The sequence below is a fragment of the Euleptes europaea genome, chromosome 3 (assembly GCF_029931775.1).
Source record: "Euleptes europaea isolate rEulEur1 chromosome 3, rEulEur1.hap1, whole genome shotgun sequence".
Classification (NCBI taxonomy): Eukaryota; Metazoa; Chordata; class Lepidosauria; order Squamata; family Sphaerodactylidae; genus Euleptes; species Euleptes europaea.
The window spans coordinates 32,705,984-32,731,701 of NC_079314.1; the positions used below are offsets into that span (position 1 = coordinate 32,705,984).

Below are 25,718 nucleotides of genomic sequence, written 5' to 3' on the forward strand. Positions count from 1 at the left end.
GTAATAGCAGGAGATCTCCAGCCAGTACCTGGTGGTTGGCAACCCTAGAGATCTCCCAGTGTTTAAATATTATGGTTCTAATAGCTACATATGTAGTTGTATGGTGTTTCGGTAGGGTTGCCAACCCCAGGTTGGGAAATTCCTGAAGATTGGGGGGGCACAGCCTGGGAAGGGTGGAGTTTGGGGAGGGGAGGGGGTATGATGCCACAGAATCCACCCTCTGAAATGACCATTTTCTTCAGGGAAACTGATTGCCGTTGTCTGGAGATCAGTTGTAATTCTGGGGGATCTCCAGGCCCCCCCCTGGAAGTTGGCAACCCTCTGCCTCTGATGCAGACTTAACAGGGTTTAATAGTGACAGCCTCTTTTTAGGGACACTGGGAAAGTGTAGTTCCGCGAGAGGTGCAAGAAACCTCTAGAATTCTCACACCCTTCTCCTTCCCAGGATGGTTTGGGGAAGCATGGCAGTTCTATTGGATCAACCTGTCATCAGTGTATATAGGAGAAACCACCTGAATGTTATGCCTGGATAGTAGCGGCTGTGCCTCTGGTCCGTCCTGCATCCATAAATGTTTCAGTCCCTGGCATCTCCAGTTAAAAGGATCTTGTAGCAGGTGATGTGAATGGCTTCTGTGAGGCTCTGGAGAGCGGCTGCCAGCCTGAGTAGACAAGACTGACCTTGATGGGACCAATGGTCTGGTTTAGTGTAAGGCAGCTGCAAATATTTATACCCCCTCAGGTTCTGGGTAATCATGAAATGGTTAAAGCCGTCCAAAACTGGAGTTTTGTGAGTAGCAGGCAAGGGAAAGAATGATCTAAAGCAGGGGTCCTCAAACTACGGCCCGCGGGCCGGATCCGGCCCGTCAGGGTCCTGAACCCGGCCCCTTTAAAAAATTGCAGCCACAAGGTAATGCTGGGAGGAAGTGATGTCTGGTCACTTCCTCCCAGCTTCCTACACACGGGAGGGCCCCTCCGGGGCCCCACCACCCTCTCCCGGGGCGGCCGCGGCGCCGCACTCCAGCCACTCGCCCTGCCTCCTCATGGCTGCGGAGCGGGTGCGAAGGACAGGCGTCGGCTGGCCGCGCCGAGGAGCCCCCTGAGCGCTGCACTGAGCGCAGCGGCTGAGGGCCACCCGAGCAGCAGCCCCGGCATGGTGTGTGTGGGGGAGCCAGGCAGGCAGGCAGCACATGGCTGGAGGGGGCAAGCAGCTTGGACGTGCCGTGCCCACCTCCCCCCGGAGCAGGGGAGAGGAAGAGGAGGACCGGGTGGCTGGGCGGGTGGCTGCCCTCCCCGTCCAACCTCCTGCCAGCACTGCGTGGCTCGCTTGGTGCGCGATCTCCAAAGCAGGCAGCAACTCCGGAGGACGCGCAGGCGGCCAGTTCAGGCTTCCTGCCTGCACCCCGGGTGGGGGGGGGGAGCGTGAAAGGAAGCTGGCGCAGAGGCAGTCCCGAGAGCTGCGGGGCGCCCATTTGCAAAATGCCAACAGCCGCGACACTTTGGGCCATGGAAGGGGCCACCGTTTCCAGGCTAAGCCAAGGCATGCCTACGCGAAAACAAAGCCTGGATGGGAAGGGGTTGGAACGGGGAGCGCCACACAACCCCTCGGGATCCCAGCCGACCCTCACTGGAAAGCGAAGCCCCGAGCTTTGCAGTGGAACTTGCTTCCGAACTGAAGCCTGCGCAGGATTGAAACCGAGCTGGCCCCGGAGTGAGTCTGGCCCCGCTCTCAAGCCGCCACGGGTTGCCTCCCCCCCCCCTCAGTAGCTCAACAGCCAGGCGAGGTTTCCCCGGTGGAGCGAAGCCTTCGGGCCTTGATAGGCTAAAGCGGGGCAGGCTTCATCCCGGGAAAAAACGGTAGCAAACTAGCATGGGGAAATGTCCACAAGCCTGTTTGGGGGTGGGCTGTGGCTCCATGGTAGAGTACCTGCTTGACATGCAGAAGGACCCATTTCCCTGCATCTCCAGCTAAAAGGGTCAGGTAGTAAGTGATGTAAAAGAGAAGCTGCTGCCAGTCAGAGTAGACAATACCGACTTTGATGGACCAAGGGTCTCGTTCAGTAAAGGCGACTTCAGGAGCGTTTAGGAGAAAAGAGTGCTGCCCTCTCTGGCCTCTGTCAGTATTGCAGTACTGCTTGAAGGCCCATACTTCCCATTGAAATATTATAAGTTTATGTTGATTAAAATTGTTCTTCATTTTAAATATTGCATTGTTTCTCTTATTTTTTGTGCACTACAAATAAAATATGTGTAGTGTGAATAGGAATTTGTTCATTTTTTTTCAAACTATAGTCCGGCCCCCAACAGTGTTTGAGGGACAGTGAACTGGCCCCCTGTTTAAAAAGTTTGAGGACCCCTGATCTAAAGGATGAGGGGAGTCTGGTTTTCAAATGTTCTGCTTTCTCGGTGAGCCTTTTCTGCATCAACAACTGCAGGCGAATCTCTGTGCTTTCTGGTGTGCACTCTTGTGGCATGCTGGCCTGGCTTCTTAGGCCTCACCTTGGAAGGAGAAGAGTTGTTTTTTATATGCCGACTTTCTCTACCACTTAAGGAGGAATCAAACCGGCTCACAATCACCTTCCCTTCCCCTCCCCACAATGAACACCCTGGGAGGTAGGTGGGGCTGAGGGAGCTCTGAGAGTGGCACATGCTGGAAGACTAGCCCAAGGTCACCCAGCTGGCTTCATGTGGAGGAGTGGGGAAACGAACCCGGTTTACTGGATTAGAGTCCACCCCTCATGTGGAGGAGTGGGGAATCAAACCCAGTTCTCCAGATTAGAGGCCACCGCTCCAAACCACCACTTTTAACTACTACACCACGCTGGCTCTCACATGAACTGAGAGCTCATCCAAGGAGATTTCCCAGCCAGCGTTTTTCCCCTGCAGCTGCCCAAAGCAGGTTAAGGTCAGTCATGGAGGGCACATAGCATTTCATGGTTTCTTGTCCCCAGTTACAGATCTTCTAATTGATGGGCTTCTGTTAAGTTTACGAGGAACTCCATGGGTCCCTTGAATGCGGTATAATAGGGATGCCAGCCTCCAGCTGGGACCTGGGAATCCTCCAGAATTACAGCTCATCTCCAGACTACAGAGATCAGTTCCCCTGGGGGAAATGGATGCTGTCGAGGGTGGACTCTATGGCATCGCACCCCACTGAGGTCCCTGTCCTCCCCACACTCCATCCCCAAATCTCCAACCTGTATCTGGCAACTCTACCGCCACATCCAGCATGGTGTAGTGGTTAAGAGTGGTGGTTTGGAGCAGCGGACTCTAATCTGGAGAACCAGGTTTGATTCCCCACTCCTCCACATGAGTGGCAGAGGCTAATCTGGTGAACTGGACTTGTTTCCTCACTCCTACCCATGAAGCCAGCTGGGTGACCTTGGGCTAGTCACACTCTCTCAGCCTCACCTACCTCACAGGGTGTCTGTTGTGGGGAGGGGAAGGGAAGGTGATTGTAAGCTCGTTTGATTCTTTCTTAAGTGGTAGTTTGATTCTTCCTTAAGTGGTAGAGAAAGTCAGCATATAAAAACCAACTCTTTTTCTTCATCCCCCGCTGGTGGCCAGGGTCACCTGGCAACCCTACTGTATGAAAAACACAGAGTAAGGGAACGACAACTCATTCTAAGTTCATACAGGCAGGATCCTGGAGGAATGGTTCCTTCACGGCCTGCCTCAACCTTGACGGCAGACTTCTTTACGTGCTCCCCCACAGCCGTCTCTTACCCCCAACCAGTCATTCTTTTCCAATTAGAACAGCCGGGCAAGATCTGCTTTCGCAGGTAACAAATGGACAGCTGCAGAAGAATGGACTCTGCCAAAGGGAGGGAAATGAATTTGTCAGATTCATGGCCTTCTCAGAAACAGGGTCCCGATGGGGGCTTGACCTCCAAAGCTTCAAATTGAAGCTTCTCGGATCTCGATTCTGTGGCTAATTCCAGATTATCCTTGGGATTTGGCTCTTCATCTGGAATCAGGTGTGTTTTGGTAGATATTAGATCTCCCCAGCTGGGCTGCCTCCAGCTCTACAGAGAGGAAGCTTTCCATATATAGCACACCACTGGCTCCAGGACAGTGGGAACTTTTCTCTCCAGAGAGGCAGGATCTGAGCACGGAAATTATGGATTGCTGCCCCTTTGTGACAAGGGGAAATGGCATAATTGTTGGGGTGGGTGAGTAGTGGAGCTTTTACGTTATTTTTCCTATCTTATTTTACTTCATTTATTATTTTTATTATTGTTTATTATTAGTTTTATTTTCTTTGAAACATTTATTAGCCGCCTTACAGGCTGCTTTCAATATAAACTTCAATAAAACACAATAAAATACATAAAACCACTAATATGAAATCTATAAATTAAAACTGCCGGTCGGCAGAAAAACTGAAGTCAATCGAATGCCGTCCTGAATAAAATTGTCTTCAGCTGCCTCCTAAAGGTCGAGAGCAAGGGGGCCAGGCGTATCTCCCTGGGGGGGATTGTTCTGGTGGCTGCCACTGAAATGGCCCTCTCTTGTGTATCCAGTACACAAGTTTCTTTGGTCAATGGGACAGCTAAGAGGGCCTCTCCCTGTGATCTTAGTTTGCAGGCGGGAATGTATGGGAGAAGATTTATACCCAACTTTTCTCCCAATGCAGACCCAAAGCGGCTTACAACATTTCCCCCTCCTTCATTTTATCCCCACATTTTGCAAATGTCTGACCTCCCCATAGGGTTGCTACCTCCAGGTAGTAGCGGGAGATCTCCTGCTATTACAACTGACCTCCAGCCGATAGAGATCAATTCCCCTGGAGAAAATGGCCGCTTTGGCAATTGGACTCTATGGCATTGAAGTCCCTCCCCGCACCAAACCCCGCCCCCCCTCAGACTCCACCCTCAAAAACCTTCCACCAGTGGCGAAGAGGGACCTGGCAACCCTACCTCCCCACTCTCTGCAGCTGGCCTTGTATACAGACAAAATTTGAGCGTGGACTTGGCTTCATCCTCCCTTGGATCTTCAGATGTTCCAGGTGATGCAGCTCTCAAATTGGGGAAGCAACATTATTATCCAAAGAGCTCGGGGTAGAATACATCATGCTTCCCTTATCCTCACAACAACCCTGCAAAGCAGGTTAGACTGTCGACTGGCCCAAAGTAATTCAGTGAGCTGTGGCCAAGGATGGGCTCTGAACCCAGATCTCGCCAGTCCTAATCCAGCCACTACATCACAATAATTAAATGTCCTTCAGTCATTCTTTGGAGGAGGGGCTGTGGCTCAGTGGTAGAGCATCTGCTTGGCATGCAGAAGGTCCCAGGTTCAATCCCCGGCATCTCCAGTTAAAGGGACTAGACAGGTAGGTGATGTGAAAGACCTCTGCCTGAGACCCTGGAGAACCACTGCCGGTCTGAGTAGACAATGCTGACTTTGATGGACCAAGGGTCTGATTCAGTATAAGCTTCACATGTTCATGTGTTCAAATCTTACAACACATTTCAGTTTGTCAGTTTCCCACTGGCACCCCTGCAGCCAGCAGGAGAAAAATAATGGTGGGGAGTAATTAGTGATGTTGTTGTGACATCTCTTCTTCTGGCGAAACCCAGAAGTAACCACTAGTCCTCGTTTCGAATCCAATCATTCCTAGAGAGGCATAATATCACTTCTCGGCTTTCCCCAGAAGTGGCATCATGCCATTGCCAATGGTGCCCCCCGCATCCCAGTCCCCCAGGACTCCTGCTAGTTGCCAGCTATGTCCAAAAAGGCAGCATGGAGGCTCAAATATTCGAAAATAACTATAATCCATATGCAACTAAACAACCATACATATTATGCTATTACAACACTACTCTACCAATATAAAATATATACTATACATAACACATACAACATGAAACGACCCCCAACAGGGTTCGTGGATAAGTTCAATGCACCACCAAGAAATAAAGTCCAAAGAAGGGTTCAAAAAATCAAACGTTCATGTGGTAGAATATTCAGAAGTGAGAACGCTGAACGTGAATGACCACCACAGACAATCCAAAGGAAAGCCCCGGCAGGGTGGAGAACCCCACAGGATCAGACAAGAACGTGAATTCCAGATACTTCCACATTTCGACTCCTTCTTCAGCTTGCCACTTGATTTGCACATGTTCAGCGACGATCTTGTATGTGGAAAATCATTCAGTAATGCCCCAGCTTATATGTCGCCAATCTAGAACTAATACAAATACACATGGAGAAGACCACCGAGGGTTCAACACAGCTTCTCCTAAGCCTGAGCTACTGGCTGGCAACCCTACTGGAGGTTGGCAAGCCACCACCTGTATTGGTTCTTGTAGGTTATCCGGGCTGTGTAACTGAGGTCTTGGTACCACCTGTATCTTTGCTGGATCTGACCATCACAGAAAGAGCCCCTGTTAAAACAAAACAAAACACCATTAGATGATGCTGTGAACTTCCAGGTAAATATGATCATCAGCCAGACTTTCTGTGATGGAATGCCTCATTTAAACATTCCTACATCAAGAAGACAAAAGTAATGACTACAGGAGGATTACACAACTTTAAGGTTGAAAATGAGGAAATTGAAATTGTTGAAGAGTTTCTATTCCTTGGCTCCATCATCAACCAAAAGGGAGACTGTAGCCAAGAAATCAGAAGGAGACTGAGACTGGGAAGGGCAGCCATGAAGGAACTAGAAAAGATTCTGAAGTGTAAGGATGTGTCACTGGCCACCAAGATTAAGTTAATGCATGCCATCGTATTCCCTATTACTGTGTAGGGGAGTGAAAGCTGGACATTGAAGAAAGCTGATAGGAAGAAAGTAGATTCCTTTGAAATGTGGTATTGGAGGAGAGTGTTATGGATTCCGTGGACTGCCAAAAAAACAAATCAGTGGGTTATAGATCAAATCAAGCCTGAACTGACCCTAGAAGCTTAAATGTCTAAACTGAGGTTATCATACTTTGGTCACATTATGAGAAGACAAGAGTCACTGGAAAAGACAGCCATGCTAGGAAAAGTGGTAGGCAGCAAGAAAAGAGGAAGACCCAACAAGAGATGGATGGACTCTATAAAGGAAGCCACGACCCTCAGTTTGCAAGATCTGAGCAAGGCTGTTAAGGATAGGATGTTTTGGAGGACATTGATTCATAGGGTCGCCATGAGTCGGAAGTGACTTGACAGCCCTTAACACACATGTAACTTCTTAATAAACACACAAATACATATTAGCAAACAGGTCCCAAAGAATCATGGAAATTGTAATATGATACAGCAAGGAAGGTAGGGCAGCCCTGTGCTTCAGCTGCCATTGTAACTGAGCCCCTTGTGTGGGCACTGGTTGCCCGGGGGGAGGGGCTCGAGCCCCTCAGCCCTCCCCTCATAGGTTACACATATGTTCCAGGAGGCTCTTATAAAGCATTGTACCCTACTTCATAATTAGGGATTGGGTGAGACTTGGTTTTTTGGGAGGCAGCCAACTGTCCTGGGGATTGTGCTTATACCGGTCTTTGGTACAAGGCTGCAAGAACGCATGAAGCTGCCGTATACTGAATCAGACCCTCGGTCCATCAAAGTCAGTCTTGTCTACTCAGACCGGCAGCGGCTCTCCAGGGTCCCAGGCAGAGGTCTTTCACATCACCTACTTGTCTGGTCCCTTCAACTGGAGATGCCGGGGATTGAACCTGGGGTCTCCTGCATGCCAAGCAGAGGCTCTACCACTGAGCCACAGCCCCTCCCCAAAACAGCTCACTTATGTCTACATTTATGCAGAGGGCATAGGAGCAAGGCAATGAAACAAGATGGCAACCCTCATGGAAAGCCACAACCGAAGCCAGTGAGGTCAAAGGCAGAGTACGCACAGGAACACATGAAGCTGCCTTATACTGACTGAGACTCTTGGTCCACCAAAGTCAGTATTGTCTATTCTGACTGGCAGCGGCTCTCCAGGGTCTCTGGAAGGGGTCTTTCACATCGCCTACTTGCCTGGTCCCTTTAACTCACTGGTTCCCAACCAGGGGTCCAGAAATTGATTGGAAGCAAGTGATGATATTCGTGTCGTTCTGAGCAACAGTATTCGCCCCAGAATTGCCCAGCTTGTAAAAAGGATGCAAGCTCAAAAGTCACATTGATTTTCAATTAAAAGTTCTCTATTATAAAATATATATTCAAATATTATTCTAAGTTTAATGTTTAACTAACAGTTATGATTAAAGTTTATTTTCAAATTCTCTGAATTTTTATTTTGAACCTTGGGGTCCCTGCACCGAACAAAAAAGTCCTAGCGGTCCCTGGTCAAAAAAAGGTTGGGAACCACTGTTTAACTGGAGATGCTCTGCCACTGAGTCACAGCCCCCGAGGGACCCCCGTTTCCTTTTTCTAGGGAAACGGGGATCCCGGGTGGGAGTGTGTGTTTAGTGAAACGCCCTTATTTAGCCGCAAACTTTCAACAGCCCCGAGCCTGGCTTTCCCGAGCCGCGTCGATCTTCCCTGCGCACGGCCGGCTCTGCAAAGCAGACCCCAGCCCTCCCTGAGCGGAGAGGAACCTCCCGTCCATCACCGCGCCCCTCCTCCGCCCCCCGGAAAAATCCCATTCAAGCCCTGAAGGCTGAGCGCCCGCCGGACTGTACCACCCCGGCCCCGGGGGTGCGCCGGGGAGGGGCGCGACGGCGGCCCGACGCCTTCGGAGCCCGGAGGGAGCGCGGCGAGGCTCCCAGGCCCGGGGGGGGCTTGGAGAGCGGAGGGCGGCGGCCGGCCCGGCCGGGAAGACCCCCCCCCCGGCAAAGCGAGTTGCTCTCTTCCCGTCCCCCCCGCCTCGCGTCGCACTTGCAAGCGCCCCGACCAGCTGGCAACCCCCCCCCCTCCGCGGCCGCTAAGCCCCGGCAGGCAGCGCCTGGTCGCTCCGGATCGAGCGGCTGTGAGCAGGACGGCGGCGAGGCGGAGGGATGCAGCTGGCGCGGGCTTAGGAGCAGCGGCGGCAGCAGCAGCAGCCTGTGCGGGAGCCTCCGGACGCTGCCCGGGCAGGCAGGCAGGCGCTCGCTCCGTCGGTCAGGTAGGGAGGGACAGGGCAGCCCTGCTTGGGCGCGAAGTTGGGCGCAAGGCGAGCCTCTTAAGGAAGTTGCAACCCCCCGGAGCAAGGGGGGGCCTTAATTTGCACCGGGGGGGGGCGAGCGAGGCACGAAGCCCCCTCCCCGGATTTCCACGCGGTTGCTGCAGACCGGCGGACCAGGGAAGCCCTTGAGCGGGGAGTCTGTCCTCGGGCTGGGGGGGGGGGAGAGGAGGGAGATCCCCTTCCGCGCACGCAGGCGCCTCTCCGAAATGTATACCGCTTCGTTTCTTATCATTTATAATTGCAGGGAATAGCAGTTGATGGAGGGGGGGGGGTCTGTCCACATGGGAGCCGCAGAGGAGGAGGAGGGGGCGCCCGTCACCCTGTGCAGGCGCAAGAAGCGACTGGAACCGGGGAGAGCTGCCACTCCCCCGCGACGCCTGTCAATTGAATTATTTGCAATTAGTGCTTTGCAATAAATTAATTTTGCAATTAATGTTTTGCAATTAATTGTTTTGCGATTAATGCTTTGCAATCAATTGCAATCGATGGGAGGATTTTCGTGCCCGTAAACTGTAATCGCGGGGTGGGGGTGGGGGCTTCCTCCGTTTACACCTAGAATCCGAATAACCCACGAGAAGAGCAAGGATGCGGGGGGGGGCTGACTATTTCCACCCGTGCACCCCCCCCCAATGCTACCCCTTCCTTGTTGATCGGTTACTTATTGCTTGCAGTTGATGGGGAGGGGGCCTTACATATGGGCATTGCAGTGGGATGGGGAGACATGGGCGGGGGCTTCCATAGAGGGTGCGACATCCCCATGGGGAGAGAAGGGGGTCAGGGATTTCCCAGCGATTAAGTACATCATCTCTGTGAATGCGATGCTTAATGCCTCCCAGCGGATAGGGGGAGTTTAGGAATTGCCAGAGGATGGAGAGTGAGAAAGATGTTGAGTAAAACCCATCTGGTAGTGGAAGCTGCATATCCCTTGAGGAGGAACAAAGAGCTCTCTGTCTGTCTGTCTGTCTGTCTCTGTCTCTCTGTCTCTTCCCCCCCCCCCCCCAGATTTCCATGCACACGACTGGAGCTGGGGATGCCGGGTGCTCATTCCCTAGCAAAAAAATGAAGGGTGGGGAGAGGCAAGTGGACATTTTCCATTGGGGTGGGCTGCCTCTCCTTGCACACTGTATGACTGGATGATGCGTGTGCCTTTACTTCATGCATCCCTTCCCCTCTTACAATTGTAGATTTCATCGCCTGCCTGCACAACCTTCCAATGGAAGCCTCCAAGAGTTAGAAAGAGACAGCCCTCCTGCAAAAAAAATGAAAAAGTGCAGTGCAGTTTTCACGCCCGAGCTCTTTCCTGGACCTTCTTGCCAGTACGTCACCTAAATTCCCTGGGTTGTCGTTTTTATTAAACAGCAGTCCAGCTGGGAAAGAGTAAGGTAAAGGAAAAGGCCCCCTGTGCAAGCACCAGGTCACCCATGGGGTGACGTCACATCCCAACGTTTACTAGGCAGACTTTGTTTATGGGGTGGTTTGCCAGTGCCTTCCCCAGTCATCTTCCCTTTATCCCCAGCAAGCTGGGTACTCATTTTACCCACCTTGGAAGACTCAGGTCGTGAGCAGAGCTTTTGACTGCAGTACTGCAGCTTACCACTCTGCGCCACGGGGCTCCTTAGCTGGGAAAGAGAGCGGGGTATAAATCTAATAAAATAAATAACAAGCAGCAGGTTTGTGCCCCAGTGTGCTAGTTCCTATGTTCTCTCTCTCTTTCTTTGTGTTATGCTGTAAGAAGTGTTTTTAACACATCGCATTGTTAATTTCTAAAATGTTGCGACCTGTGCTGATGGAGACCCCCATTGTGGATAGCTTAAAAAAAAAGAAAAAGATTTAACCGGAGTCATGCAGGAAAGATGCATCAGCAGCTATTAGCCATGAGAGCTAAATGGACCCACTGTGGAGAAAGGCAGTATCCTTGTATGTGCCACATGCCGGGAGCAGAGAACAGGAGAAGCTTTGCCTCCCTGCTCTGTTTTGGGAATGGTCCTCGGGGTCCACATAATCAAACATGTGTATTGTGAGCTCTGCGCCGGGAACTTAATCCCAGGCATTTGCCCGCCTGATTCGGATCAGGACCACTTCACACAGGAAGAGGGGGCTTCAGCATGTCCTATGCATACTTTTGAAGTGGCCCCAGGGGTACTGATTTGTCCCACTGGGGGATTTGTGCGGACCGATGGGATACACCTAGGTTTTCTCATAAGGTCTGTTTCGGGCTGGGGAAACGGCTCGAGAGGAAAAACCAAAGCTCCTTCTCTTCATGTGCTGTGGTCCTAATCCAAATCAGGACCAAGTGTGCCTGGGCTGTCTCATTCCCAGGATGAAACCCACAATGCTCACTCTCACAGACCCTTGAAAAGCCCTGGGGAAAATGTACTCATGTTGAACCACCACTGGAGAACGGACTCTGGCCCTGGGTCTAATCCAGTCAGGCAATTTTAACATATTCATGTTTTTAAAAGGTTGTGTGCAGGGTTAAGTGTTAAATAAACAGCAAAGCGCCTCTCAGAAAAGGTGAAAATCTCGGATGTGGCTGGTTAGAAGAAGGATCAGAGGTCAAAGATCTGGAATGGATGGGAAAAGGGATGTTGCTGTGCAAGCCACCGTTGCTTTGGGAGGAGATGCTTCCCTCCCCATCTCTAATTTCAGTGGGTAGATAATTTGGGGGGGGGGGAGGCATAGTGTTGTGTATGCCTCATTTTCTGTCCAGTTTATTTTTGGAAGACATCTATGCACGATTACTTCCAAGTAAGTCTCACTGCATCCAGTGAGCTTTAAACTGCTTTTCTCCCACTGTTGCTGTATAAAAACAAAAAGGCCCCGGGGCTGGGTTTTCAGGACAGGGCTGTGCAAGAAGGGTGGTTTGCCATTGCGTTCCAGCCTGCTTTATAAAGCAGGTATGATTTTGCTTCCACTCATCTTGGCGCGAGTTGAATGAAGGACTGGGGGGCGAGGAATCTTTGCACAGGAGTAGCAGTTAAAACCTGTGTTTTCTTGAAAATTTGCTTCTGGTACTGGATGAATATTTTCCCCTTCTGTGGATGGTTAATCTCTCGGCCTTTGTGTGTGTGTGTGTGTGAGCTAAAAGCTGTCTCTAGAAGACCCCTTTGGCTGAATGTGTCGCAGTTTCAGGCTACATGATGGCGTTAGAAATGTTTTTTGAAGGGAGAGGCGAGCTACCCAAAACGTTTTTGAAAGTCTCAGGGGAGCGAAGCCAGGCACCTAGAAATCTGATATTTTCCTCCCACCAGTCCTGCCTTAGAGAGTTTGAGGAAAGGATTTGGAATTCATTGTGCACTGGGGAGTGGCAGAGATGTGGTTTACACATTATGCAGAACGAGATGATCACTTTTCTGTAGGGTGCCAGTTCAGGCTGCAGATGAGAAGGTCATCTTTTTAAATCTTCCCCGTTTCATCGCATGTTCTAAAGTAGGACATCAGGGAGCAGAGTATTCCATTTTTTTCTCCCTGATCTGCTAGTTTTCTACATGGCATTATTGTTGTTTTTTCCCATGGAGCAGCATTCCAAAATGTAGTTCCCCAATCTTCAGTCCGAAATAGTACCAAAAATCTACAGCCTTGTCTTTTGTATCGTGGGGAACGGTTCTGAACCCCAAAGCAGCCATACCAGTATATCCATGACATTTGGTGTGGATGAAGCAGACAGAGGTGGGGATAGGCGCATAATGTGCATTTCGCAACACTCCACTGAGGTAGGCTATTTATGTAACTTTCCTCAAAAGAGATCTGGATTCCAGCTGGACCCGGCTCAGAGGTTTATCCCCAGTTAAATTAAGTGGACTTTGAATAAGCAATTTAGTATTCGTTTCTCTTCTGTGCTGCCGCACGCAGGAGTTCACATCAGGAGACCTTTGGAGAACGCCAAATGTGGCACCGAGATGCGCCCACAGTGTACGTGTGCATGCGCATGTGTGTTTTGGTGGAGCAGGAGAGTGACGCTCTAGATCCTGCAGGGGAGGGTTGTGGCCTCCATATCAGCTCCCAGAGGCATCTGCCTGGCCACTGGTGGAAAAAGCAGGGACGCTCTGCCCCAACCAGCAGGGCTCTTCTGTTTCCAAGTCCTGGGGCTTCATTGTGAGCATAGGGAAGAGGAGCAGTAGTCCTATGCTCCCCCCCAACAGCCAGCCCCTCCCCGCTCTCTTCTCTTACATGGGGCTGCTCCTTTCTCCACTGCACCCAAGCCCCTTATTAGGAATCCCGAATAGGAGGGAGAGGCAAGAGATAGCCAACATTCTTCCAGGGACACCGGTTCCTAACACACACACCCTCACTAGGAAGCATTTGTGGTGTCAGCCCAGGATGATGAAGAAGAAGAAGAAGAAGAAGAAGAAGAAGAAGAAGAAGAGTTGGTTTGTATATGCTGACTTACTCTACCACTTAAGGAAGAATCAAACCAGCTTACAATCACCTTCCCTTCCCCTCCCCACAACAGAAACCCTATGAGGTAGGTGGGGCTGAGAGAGTTTGGAGAGAACTGTGACTAGCCCAAGGTCACCCAGCTGGCTTCATGTGGAGGAGTGGGGAAACAAATCCAGTTAATCCGATTAGAGTCCACTGCTCATGTGGAGGAGTGGGGAATCAAACCTGGTTCTCCAGATCAGAGTCCACTGCTCCAAACCACCGCTCTTAACCACTACACCACGCTGGCTCTCTCAGCAGAGCCCATAGCCGAAAAAGCAAGACTCTAGGCTGTCTAGGTATGACCTTTGGCCATTCTTTGGGGGCAATGCAGGGCGTATTAATGGGGTAAAAGCTGAGAGTAAGTTTCTTGCTGTCCACCCAACATTCAACGATTAGCTCCAAATCTGGGGTCTTGTAGGGAGTGGGCATTTAGCTGTTAAGCTCTCTTGCTTAAATTCTATCTTTTCAGTGACTGGTCCTCATTCCTGTGTCTCCTCTTCTGTGGGTGAGTAGCTGAATAGGGCCCTTCCTGTATGGCAGGATGGGGGTGGGCATCGAATAGTTCCATTATAGTTCGAATAGTTACATAATCTTTAAGGGGATGTTTGTAAGGGCAGCGTTGGATGAACCCTATGTAATGCCAGCATCCAAAGGGCTGAGAGCCAGTGTGGTGTAGTGGTTAAGAGCGGTGGTTTGGAGCGATGGACTCTGATCTGGAAAACCGGGTTTGATTCCCCACTCCTCCACATGAATGGCGGAGGCTAATCTGGTGGACCGGGTTGGTTTCCCCACTCCTCCACATGCAGCCAGCTGGGTGAGCATGCGCTAGTAACAGCTCTCTTAGAGCTCTCTCAGCCTCACCTACCTCACAGAGTGCTTATTGTGGGGAGGGGAAGGGAAAGTGATTGTAAGCCGGTTTGGTTCTTCCTTAAGTGGTGGAGAAAGTTGGCATATAAAAACCAAATCATCATCATCATCATGAAACGTCTCTGATCCTTCAGCGTTTATGTATTGGAGCTTTAGCTCTTTGACCATGAGAGCTAGAGACTTGTGAAAAAATGAATGAAACTTGGGATTCTGAATATGCTCGGTGGCAGTAGTAAAAAAGAGGCCTTGTGGGAGAGGGAGAAGGAAACGGCACGGATGTCTGGTTGAAAGGATTGGGAAAGAAATAGGTCACCTGGTATCGGTCAAAACCATGGCCATTGTAGTCCAGAAAGTCTTGCAAGGGCAGCTGTGGTGTGGTCTGGAGCCAGGTAGCCCTCTCACAAGAATGAGCTGGTAGCCAATAAAACATAATCTAGAAGTCCAGTCTGTGCCCCCCTCCCCATTGCTGTTTTCCGTATGAGGGGAGGGGAAATTGGTTCTGCAGAGAACCCAGTTGTAGTGTTCAGAGTTGCCTATCCACAGAGGGTGCTATTCAGCCAGCACTCAGTTCTAGGGCAAGAAGGTCGGTACTTCCAGACGTTGCCCTAAGCCTGTGCCAAGGGGAAGAAAGCTGGGGTGCTGGGTATCCTCATCTCCTCTTGAGGGGATGGTTAAAATTCATCCACCCTTGCCGAACCGGGCCTTTTCTGCCAAGCCCATTCAGAATCAGCAAAGATGGTTTGAAACACCCTGGGTACCAGGACCGCCGATCCTGGCAGAGGTGGCTGGAACATGTTTTTGAAATATTAACGAACCGGGCAAAGGTTCTCTGGCTGCGTCTCCGCAATCGTGTCCTCCTCTTCCCTGAAAATAAACCTTTTCTCAAAAGGGAGCTGACCCATTTCTGTTACGGCTTCCGACGGAAAGGCTCTGCCTTCCAGCCACGTTCTTCTCCCGGGGTGGGGCCTGAGGGAGCCACACCCAGGGTGGATGGAAGAGGCCCCAATAAGATTCTGTGGGTGACCCGATGCAGTACCTGCACTTTTAAGAATCACCCCAAAGGGGGCGTTTCAGCAGGGGCAGCTTCTCTTAGCCCTGCATGACAATATCCATCTATCCAGATTCCCTGAACCTTGAGTCCTATTCCTATTTATGCTTAAGTCTACCTATTCAATGGAAGTCGGTTTCAGGTAGCCAGCTCAAGGTTGACTCGGCCTTCCAGCCTTTTGAGGTGGGTAAAACGAGTGCCCAGCTTGCTGGGGGTAAAGGGAAGATGACTGGGGAAGGCACTGGCAAACCACCCCGTAAAACAAAAGTCTGCCTAGTAAACGTCGGGATGTGACGTCACCCGGTCCTTCATAGGGGACCGTTACCTTTTACCTACCTATTCATGGGTAAGGTGTGTGTATTGGGGGGGGGAACATGTTTATTTTTACCAAAACGTGTGTCTTGTGGCATTTGCAATTTTTTTTTGGCACCACCTTTACAATAAACGTTGCCCGATGAGTAGAATGAATCTCAAAGCACATTGTGTGTGTGTAAAGTGCTGTCAGGTTGCAGCCAACTGATGGCAACCCCTCATGGGGTTTTCAAGGCAAGAGATGAGCAGAGGTGGATTGCCATTGCCTGCCTCGCTGTACCAACCCTGGAATTCTTTGGTGGTCTCCCATCCAAGTACTCACCACTGCTGACCCTGCTTAGCTTCTGAGATCTGGAAAGATTAAGCTATCCCGGGTCATCCATCTCAGGACCAAAGCACATTGGAACAACATTAAAATCCATTGGGGGGGGGGTTCTTCCTTTTGTATTTTCCATGTTTGCACTCCTCATTTGCCCCCTGGGGTTTCTTTTTAACGCAAAACGACAGTGCACTAACAAGGGGCAATAAACTGCCCCCTCCGGTGCCTCACCTCACGGTGCCCTCTTTCTTCCAGCACTGTTCTGCCAATCTAGTTCCAATGCTAGAGCTGAACAGGCTTGGTAGAAAAGCGCCAGAAGCACTGGAGAGAACAGTAAACAGGCCGACTGACCCTTTGGGTGACTGGGAAAGCTCCCGATGGGCTGTTAGCAGCCAGGAGAGGGCGAAGCCCTAAGGGTGCTGGCAGCAGAGGCTATTCAACTCTGAATCGTCCTGGACCGTTTTAACTTCCCAGACTCCTCCTGGTAGCGCAGTTAAGTTAGGCAAAGTTGCAGAATTTTGGTGCACTTGTTCGCATGCTCTTTAAAAAAAATAGATTGCCCCATAAATAACAAACATACACAGAGAGGAGAGGGGCTGTGGTTCAGTTTGTAGATCATCTGCTTGTCGTGCAGAAGGTCCCAGGTTCAATCCCCAGCATCTCCAGTTAAAGGGACCAGGCAAGTAGGTGATGTGAAAGACCTCCTCCTGAGACCCTGGAGAGCTGCTGCCGATCTGAGTAGACAGTACTGGCTTTGATGGACCAAGGGTCTGATTTCAGTGTAAGGCAGCTTAATGTGTTCAATTCCCCCCATGTCTAGTTTGATCCAAATGTCCAGGAGCCTTGCTGCCCCCCTGTGGTCACTCTAGGTCCCTGACCTTCTCTGCCCAGTGGAAACCAAACACGTTCCCCACCTTGAGAAGCTCAGAGCTATTATGAGGTCGTTGATAAATGATTTCAAGCACTGAAACAATCATAGAATCATAGAGTTGGAAGGGACCACCAGGGTCATTGAGTCCAACCCCCTGCCCAATGCAGGAAATTCACAACTACCTCCCCCCGACATCCCCAGTGACCCCAACCCTCCCCCCACCATGCAGGATCCCACAATCAAAGCACTCCCGACAGATGGCCATCCAGCCTCTGCTTAAAGACCTCCAAAGACGGGGACTCCACCACCCTCCGAGGCAGGGCATTCCACCATCGAACAGCCCTCACCGTCAGGAAGTTCTTCCTAATGTTTAGGTGGAATCACTTTTCTCTTAGTTTAAATCCATTAGTCCGTGTCCTAATCTCTGGAGCAACAGAGAACAAGCTAGTTCCCTCATCAACATGACATCCCTTCAAATATTTAAACATGGCTATCATGTCTCCCCTCAACCTTCTCCCCTCCAACCTTCTTCAATCAGTCAGTCCGTGTCTCTGAATATCCTTGGGATTTCTGAGATAATCTTCCTTTTTGAAAAAATGCTTGAGTTGAGTGGGAAAGGATGTCAGCTTTTCTAGGTGGATAGTGGGTTTGGGTTACTATTATTTAGAATTTAAACGGTCCTTCATGTGTTTGGAGACGATCTTCCAGAAACTAAAAATGAATTATTATTGTAGTTTACTTCTAGAGTTCTGTAAGTCACAAAGGGCCCATCTAACCTAGCCTCCTGTCTCCGAGAGTGACCGGTTAGATACCACAGGGAAACCCACAAGCAGGGCATGCCCTCTACCCAGCCTCTAATAATCAGAGATGTACTGCCTCTGGACATGGAGGTTCTACTTAGCAATCATGATTTAGTCATTGAAAGAACTATTACTCCATGATTTTGTCTTATCCGCTTTCCAAGACATCTAAGCAGTCGCCATATCTTTATTTTTTATTTTATTGTACTTCCTTTACAATCAATGTAAATTTACCCCTCTATGGGGACCCAACACAGCTTGTTTTGTTCTCCTCCATTTTATTCTCACAAGAGCCCTGTGAGGTAGGCTACGCTGAGAGCAGGTAATTGGCTGTAGGTCACCCAGCAAGCTTCCATGGCAGAGCAGGAATTTGAACTTTGGATCCTAGTTCGACAACCTAACCACTACACCTACACTGGTAGGTGTACATCTCTTGAAATTATCTGTCTGGTTCCAGTTAGGCGGGTAAGAGGGGAGATCGCTGCTCATTGCTGGTGTGGAATCTCTGACCTGTGCTTTTTGTTTTGGGGTGCGTGTGGAAGGTTCATTCCCCAGTGTCCCAGTAAAAAGGATCTCAGGTAAGGGGCTAAAGGAGACCCCCCCCCCGCTCTGCCTGAGACCCCAGAGAGCTGTTGCCAGTCAGAGGAGAGAGTATTGTGTTAGCTGGTCAGAGTCTGAGATACATGTCTTTGCAGTAACAGGAAAAACAGAACAGAGAGAAACCCCCGCCCCCATGCCAACCCAAACCTCAGAAATGATTTTTGGAGCATCAGGCTGGCATTGGGGGCCTGGCTTCCATCAGTAGAAGGTTGGGGAGTTCTGTCTCTCATCTTTATTCCTGTCCTGCTGTCAAATATGTGCCAGGCGCTGTACAAATTAAGAAAGGAAGCTGGGCCTGGGCCAAGGGCTTCTCATCTGCCTTAGGAGTTGTCAACGAGTTGGAGAGAGGCAGGAAGAGACAAATGGAAGTCCAGGTGAGCCTCTAGCCAAGAAAACGGTTTTAATTGAGCATCATCGTTCATCGCTGCTTTAAAATCAAGTATGCTCTGAATGGAGCAGGCCATTCATGCTGTTAGAAAAAATTTAGAAGATGTAATTAATCGGAAACAATTACTTGAAAAGAGGACGCACAAAGCTACCTTATAATGAATCAGACCATCAGTCCATCCAGGTCAGTATTGTCTACTCAGACTGGCAGCAGCTCTCCAGCGTCTCAGGCAGGGGTCTTTCCCACCACCTGCCACCTGATCCTTTTTTTACTGGAGATGCCAAGGATTGAACCGGGGACCTTCTGCATGCAATGCAGAGGCTCTTCCATAAGCCACAGCCCCTCACTGAAGGCTTTCCATGTTTTCTTTAGCCCAAATAAGAAGTCTTCTCTCAAGACCAAGTCGCCCCGAGGCAAGCTGTGGCTGCTTCTGTTTGTAAGAACCCATCCAGAGCTGTTGCTGGTGTCCTTTCCTTCCTTCCTGGCTTCCTGGTATCTTTCTGTGTTTCTTTCCTTTGACCTTCTCCTGCCTTCCTCTGTCCTGTAGTTGCGCCTTAGGGCCAGCCTGACCTGATAGGCAGTGTAGGAAGAAATTCAAGAGGCGTCAAACTCAGTGTGAACGTGGCGGGGGGGGGCGGCTGTAATTGCTCCAGGTTCTGGGAGAACCCACCTCATCTGGCATGCGAGAACGCTGTGGCCATTTATGCAGGGTCCTCGCTCAATTCTGATTTTTTAAATCCGACCTTTGTCCTGATGCAAGAGGAGAAAATCAAACAAATTCCACCACCCTCACTCCCCTGCTCCCTTCGTTCCTTCGTTTGCATAGCTATTAGCAATAGTTTGTGTAGCTAAGCCGTGGCTGGGATTCTGCATGCTTCCCTCAGTGAATGCTTCGATTCGGGGGTGGAGCAAATACAAAAGGTCGCGTTAAAGGGGCTCTTAAGAAATGCGAAGCAGGTATGCGCCGGCTTCGCAGTGAAGTCAGGGTGAAGAAATAAAAAATATATGCGGGTAACACGCTGCTAATTACCAAGCATAAAAGGCCTGTGTGGTCTTATTTGAGTTTTTAAAAATGGGTTAAAGAAAACATGGAAAGTTGTGGCTCAGGGGAAGAGCCTCTGTTTGGCGTGCAGAAGGTTAACAGTTCAACACCCCCATGCCTCCAGTTGAACGAACCAGGTAGTAGGTCTGTAAAAGACCTCCACTTGAGACCCTGGAGGGCTGCTGCCAGTCTGAGCGGGGCCTTAAATGGGAGTGGGGCTCTTTAGGGCCCCAGAGCAGAGGGCAGGGGTGCCCCCTCAGCCGGTGTGGTTTGGCTGTTAATTGTCTTTAGGAATTCACAGGATTAAGTAGATGGGGAAACTCCTTTGGTTGTGTTTCTCCCGCACTAGAGTGGCGCTTTCAAGTGGTGTGGACTCGCCTTGAAGTGCAATCAGAGCATGCCCTGAGGTGCAATCAGAACATGCGGAGGGAAATGCATATGTGCTTAAGAGCAGCTTTAAAACACACCCTCTGCGCAGTCACAGCAATATGACAAGCAGAAGAAAAGCCACCAGGAAATTTCCGCCTACACGCAGCAGCGGCTGGGTGGGTCAAGCTATAATTTTCCCTGCCTGTGGGGGAATGAGGAATTCAGAAGTGGCCGTCAGGTTTCAAAAGAGAGGCCATTGAGTAGCTCTGTAGGGTTTCCCTCTTCTGTGTCCCTCCCAACAGCAGTGGTGATCCTTCGCCCTTTTGGGGCCTTCAGGGTTTTCTTGGGAATGCCAGAGATTTCAGGTTCCATGAAATGGGCCAAGGAGGGCACACAGGCTTGGTATAAGTTGCCTCCCACCTCTGGAGGGGTTTTTTTTTTCCCTTTGGATGCCCATCTCTCCTCCTTCTTGCCAATGGAAAAGGGGCACCAATAATGTGGTTCCCTGTGTTTGCGGAATACCTCTCCCTCTGAGCAGAGGCTGAAGAACGAAAAGGTGCTCAGCCTGATTGTAAACATTGTCTCAATCTGGGATTTCTTGCAGGGTGGCAGATGATGTTGGGGAGCGGCACCACCCCATGTTGCAGGGGTTTCTGGTGTATAGCTTTTGGATCATAGAATCATAGAGTTGGAAGGGACCACCAGGATCATCTAGTCCAGCCCCCTGCACGATGCAAGAAATTCACAACTACCACCCCCACACACACACCCCAGTGACTCCTACTCCATGCCCAGAAGATGGCCAAGATGCCCTCCCTTTCATGATCTGCCTAAGGTCATAGAATCAGCATTGCTGACAGATGGCCATCTAACCTCTTCTTAAAAACCTCCAGGGAAGGAGAGGTCACCACCTCCCGAGAAAGCCTGTTCCACCGAGGAACCACTCCAACGGTTAGAAAATTCTTCCTAATGTCTAGAGGTATTGTGTAGCTCAGACATCTGAGACAGCAAACTGATCCCCCCCCAAAGACTTGGAGTGCTTCATTTTATAACTAAATCACTGGACGCGGGTGGGGTGATCCATGAGTCTACCATTCATCACCTGTCCCATTTTCTTGGACATGCCACTCCCTTTGGCTGATCCCTCATGCTCTGTGGCGCCTGCCTGCCAGGCCCATGCTCACCCCAGTGGCAAAAACCATTTGCGCCTATGGTCTCCTTTAAGATAGCCAGCATAGCTAATTGAAAGGAAGCCCTCGTCCTGTGAAATAGCACCCTTGAGCTGTTTAGGGGGTCCTGGTTCAAATCCTGACAGTGGTTGCCAACCAAAGCAGCCTGGAAGGTGACCTCCCCACCCACCCACACACACAGACACACAGAATCATAGAGTTGGAAGGGACCACCAGGGTCATCTAGTCCAACCCCCTGCACAATGCAAGGAATTCCAAACTACCTCCCCCCCCCACACCCCTAGTGACCCATGCCCACAAGATGGCCAACTCCATGCCCAGAAGATGGCCAAGGTGCCCTCCCTCTCATGATCTGCCTTGAGATCATAGAATCAGCATTGATTCTTAAAAACCTCCAGGGAAGAAGAGCTTACCACCTCCTGAGAAAGCCTGTTCCACTGAGGAACCGCTCTAAACTGAGGAACACCTCAGGGATCATTTTATTTATTGCAACGTGTCTGCCCAATCAGTGCTGCATGGCTAATAAATTATAATAAAAATACTCAAGAAAACCAGTAAAAAAGCAGCGCTAAAAAGACATATATATTTACCCGACTGGCCCACTTTCCTGGTCTGTTCAAAGGCTCCTTGATGGAGACCTGTAGTTTCTGTTAGTGCCCGGATGTCATCGTGCAAAGCAGAAGGGGTCATGGGTGGTGGGGCCAGCAGGAGCAGTGGTTGGAGTGGAGAACTTGGTGTTCTCCCAGAAGGGGCAGCTGTGCTCCCTCTTGCTTTCCCCGAGGCCTGGTGGTTGGTTACCTGGATACCAGGCCAGACTTTGTTCCCTTTCGGGGGAGAGGCTGCTCGACAAAGGTGTATTAACTTCATAGCAGAGCCATGTATTGAGGAGGGGACTTCGCAGATGTCAAGGCTTACCAGCACGGAGGAGCATTGCTAGGCTTGCTAACTCTGAGATGGGAAATTCCTAGAGATTTGTGGGTGGAGCGTGAAGAGGGTGGGGTTTGGGGAGGGGAGGGACCTCAAGAGGGTATGATGCCAAAAGTTCACCCTCCGAAGCAGCCATTTCCTCCGGGGAAAGTGATCTTTAGTCTGGAGATCAGTTGTAATTCTGGGAGAGCTCCATGCCCCACCCCTACACGTTGCCTTTGCATTCCTACTTCGAATAGACGTTTCTGTTTACTTCATTATTTACTTCATCTGTCTGAGACCATGGAGAGCCACTGCCCCTCTAGAGTAGACAGTAGTAGAAGAAGAGTTGATTTTTATATGCCGACTTTCTCTACCACTTAAGGAAGACTCAAACCGGCTTGCAATCTCCTTTCCTTCCCCACAACAGACACCCTGTGAGGTAGGTGGGGCTGAGAGAGCTGTGACGAGCCCAAGGTCACCCGGCTGGCTTCATGTGTAGGAGTGGGGAAGCCAACCCGGTTCTCCAGGTTAGAGTCCACCGCTCCAAACCACCACTCTTAACCACTACACCATGCTGGCTCTCAGTACTGACCTTGATGGTCTGATGGTCTGATTCGGTGTTGATGTGCTCCCCGATTCCTAGAGAATCTGATTCAAGAATGATCAATACACCATAGCTGGGTGAAAGCAGGATCTGAAGCCAACGGGGACTACCATCCAGTCTCACACCGAGGCGGGGCAACAGCAAAAGATTGTATAGACGTTTCACAGTCCAACAGAAGAAGATACTTTTTTCTGAACAGTCGATCTTAGCTTTGCCAGAGCGCATGCGTGTATGCTCTTTGCAACATTTATGAATAGAGTCTATTCTACTGAGTGTTCCCTTGAAAGCGAAAGCTTTATTGCAAAGGGGAGGGGGAAGGCGCTCCTGGGTCGCTCCTTGTGCAAAGGGGGAGACTTTTCCAGCCCTTGGAATGTGTGTGTGTGCGTTCTTCGGTGCAAACTGGTTACTCGCTGAAGGGGAGGGAGAGTGGGCTGTTATGCAGGGAAGGGGGGTTACTGAGAAGCGGCTTCTGCCAGCTAACAGCTTTTGCATGCGTGCTTGCCTGTATGTTTGAATGTGATGCAGGTATGATTACTCAGGCACAACAGTGTCAGGCAGCTTCATGTGTCCATGGGTATTTTTATCCCGCCTTTCTTCCTGATGAGGGGCCAAAGCAGCTTGTATCATTCTCCTCTCCTCCATTTTCTCCTCACAACAACTACCCTGTGACTTTTTATGGGTTTTATAATTGTTTTTACTGTGTTTTTTAATTAACATTTTATTCATATTGTAAGCTGCCTTGAGTTCCGCAAGGGAGGAAGGCAGCTAGTAAACCCCCCCCCCCGGGAAAAAAACAACAAAGGAGTGAACATAAAAGAAAAGGGTTGGGGGAAATAGGGATTACAATAATGCATCAAAAATATTACATCTACTGTTCAGTGATACAGAAGAAAAAGTATATACACTGGGCAGGAATATGTCTTTGATCCCTATTTAACCTCTAACATTCTAAAATGTTGAAACATTTTAACTAAAGAAAGACTAGATTAGGCCGAGAGGGCCCAAGGTCACCCGACAAGCTTCCATGCAGAATGAGGATTCAAACCTGTGACTACTCCACCATGCTGGAGTGCCTTTGGGTATTCGTGGCCTGCAGTTGTATTCACTTGAGTGAGGCTTCTGAAAAGAGCAATATGCTCTTCCTACACCTGTTTTCAGCAAAGGCTTCTTTTGCCAAAGCCTCCACTTACATGCATGCCAAGAGGCCGGAACGATACAGCTGCATGTCTCCTGCCCTGTCCTCAGAGAGATGGGTGCCCTACCTAGATTGTATAGATGTGATGCTGTCGGCAGCTCCAGAGTTAGGCAGAGGCCTGGGCTCCCTCTGTGCAGCGTTGGTGGGATGGGGTTAGGCAGCGGGAGGCGGGGTATCTCTGTCACTTCAGGAAGTTAGACCGGGTTACCGGAAGGACTGTCTTCTCCCATACGTGCCTCTGTAGGAATTAAGATCACAGAGAGAGGCCCTCCTGACAGTCCCATCAATCAAAGAAGCTCCTTTGGTGGGTACATGAGAAAGGGTCTTTTCAGTGACAGCCCCACGATTAGGGAACACCCTCCTCAGGAAGGTGTTCCTGGCCCCCTCACTTTTGATCTTTAGGAGGCAGTTGAAGATGGTTTTATTTTGGACTGCATTTGGTTAAGTTTAGTAGCAGTTCTGAACAGTGATTTTAAATTTTGGCTTTATGTTTTTAATGTATTTTATTCTACGTGTTTTGTCTATGTTTGCAAGCCTCTTTGAGCTCCATATGGAATAAAAGCCCTAATGTTTTTAATTAGCTAATTAATTAGTAGAGGTTAGAGTGTTGAACTAGGATCTGGGAGATCCAGTTTAAATCCCTGCTCTGCCCTGGAAGCTTGTCAGTTGACCTTGGGCCAGTCTGCTTTGTAAGCTGCTTTGGGTCTCCATAGGTGAGAAAGGTGGGGTATCAAAGAAAATAAAACACAAGAAGGATCTATCATAAAACAAGCCATAAAATCCAGCCAGGGTATAAAACCTCATAGAATGGCATTCAGCGGCCTAAAATGATATCCATAAAACAATCCTCAGACTAGAAGACGTTTATGAAAAACAGCTAAAAAGAAGAAGAGTTGATTTTTATACGCCAACTTTCTCTCATGTATGTCTGAGACCATGGAGAGCCACTGCCCCTCTAGAGTAGACAGTAGTAGAAGAGGAAGAGTTGGTTTTTATATGCCGACTTTCTCTACCACCTAAGGAAGAATCAAACCAGCTTACAATCACCTTTCCTTCCCTTCTCCACAACAGACACCCTGGGAGGTAGGTGGGGCTGAGATAGTGTGACTAGCCCAAGGCCGCCCATCTGGCTTCATGTGTAGGAGAGGGGAAACAAATCCAGTTCACCAGATTAGCCTCCACCACTCATTTGGAGGAGTGGGGAATCGAACCCGGTTCTCCAGATCAGACTCCACCACTCCAAACCACCGCTCTTAACCACTACACCACGATGGAACCTCTCAATTAATAGCCTGGCTGAACAGAAAGGTTTTGGACAAGTGCCTAAAGAATGGTGAAGTAGGACCCAGGCAGGCCTCAAGAGGGAGGATATTCCAAAGGAGAGGTGCTCCGTATCTCTGGTTGCTACATGCCTCACTGCTGGAGGTGGGAGCCCAGAGAGCAGGGCTTGGAAAGAGGATCGTAAGCTGATTCTGAATCCATTGAGAGAAATCAAGCCCCGAACTTGATGACAAATCTCAGATGGCATACTCATGTTTAATGGCAAGTGTGGGGGGGGATGGGGGTTATGATTTTGCTTATTGTTTCCAGTGGTCTGTTTTGGTTATTTTATTATTGTTTTATTGTTGGTTTTGTTTAAGCCATTTAATATGTGTTTTGTTTCATTTTTATTATAACCACTGCTGTCGTGCTGGTCACTT

The 25,718-nt window shown here is 49.8% G+C and overlaps 1 protein-coding gene across 1 annotated transcript in view; it reads left to right on the top strand.

Annotated features, from left to right (window-relative positions):
* The first annotated feature begins 8,955 nt into the window (after nucleotides 1–8,955).
* Nucleotides 8,956–25,718, top strand: part of HPCA (hippocalcin) — a 35,217-nt gene continuing 18,454 nt past the window's right edge. Inside the window, exon 1 of the mRNA XM_056846166.1 lies at nucleotides 8,956–9,022. The gene's annotated coding sequence lies outside the window, so the exon portion shown is untranslated. The remainder of the gene's footprint in view (nucleotides 9,023–25,718) is intronic.